Here is a 1296-nt window from a genome sequence, read left to right on the forward strand (position 1 = left end):
AATAGTCGTGCGGAGCACGGGAGGACGAATGAGGAAAACCGCATCCATTTTAGAGCGGTGCTCGAGTGCATACGCACGAACAAAGTGTTCGCCAATGTTGACAAGTGCATCTTTGGCGCAGAAGAGATTCCCTTTTTAGGGTGCTTCATTGGGAAGTGTAGCCTTCGAGCGGATCCCGCTAAGGTCAAGGACATTGTAGACTGGCCGATTCCAAAGAACCATAAGGACTTGCGTAAGTGGCTTGTCTCGCCAATTACTTGCACAAGTACAGCGTAACGTACGCAGGAATGACCCGGCCACTATCCAACCTCCTTAAAAACGATGCGGAATGGTGTCGGAACACCGAACATCAGGAGGCTATGGACGGAGTCAAAGGCAACCGCCTGCATGCACCAATACTGGCGCTGCCAGACCTTGATCGTCCTTTCAGCGTCGTCTGTGACGCTTCGGACTTTGCCATCGGCTGTGCACTGCTGCAAGCAGACGCCGAGGGACGAGATCGGTTGATTGCGTTCAAATCTCGACAGCCCAAGGCTGCAGAGAAGAACTACCCATTTCACGACAAGGAGATACTTGCGATGAAATTTGCACTTGTCAAGTTCAAAGTCCACCTGCTCGACTCCAAGCCGTTTGTGATCCACACAGATCATGCGTCACTACGCACTGCGTCTCAGTCGCCCCACCTCTCGCAGAGGATCGCTAGATGGCTATCCGTCTTCGCGAAATATAACTTTGAGCTGAAGTATAAGCTGGGAAAGCAGAATGCTTTGGCTGATGCGTTGTCGCGCAGACCAGACTAGGAGCTTGCTCATGTTACAACTGTAACGTCGTCTGTGACGGGATTGATCCGCACCGCGTGTGTGGGTGATGGGATGTGTGTAGCACTGCTACGGGCTCTCGGGAGCATCGAGTTTAGAGTCTCGAACAAAAAATTATCACCAAGACTGCGTGCACGATTACACCGATATCCGTTGAATAATGGGTTGCTATTTTTTTAGCACTGACTCGACGGATACACCACGAATTGTGGTTCCTCATGATGATGATTTGAAATACCGCATCCTCTATGAGGCTCACGACACGCCACTTTGTGGTCATCACGGTCGTGAGAGAACGTACAAATCTGTGAGTCACCAGTATTGGTGGCCCAAGCTGTACAAATGGACGAGCACCTATGTGCGCACGTGTGAGACGTGTCAACGGGTGAAACCTGCTCCAAATGCCGCTGCACCGCCGGTCAGCTTACCGGTACCCACTGGGTGCTGGCAGTCCATGCGTTTGGACTTTGTGTTTGGC

Source organism: Plasmopara halstedii (genome assembly GCF_900000015.1).
Source record: "Plasmopara halstedii genome assembly, contig: Scaffold_2904, whole genome shotgun sequence".
In the NCBI taxonomy this organism is placed as follows: domain Eukaryota; phylum Oomycota; class Peronosporomycetes; order Peronosporales; family Peronosporaceae; genus Plasmopara; species Plasmopara halstedii.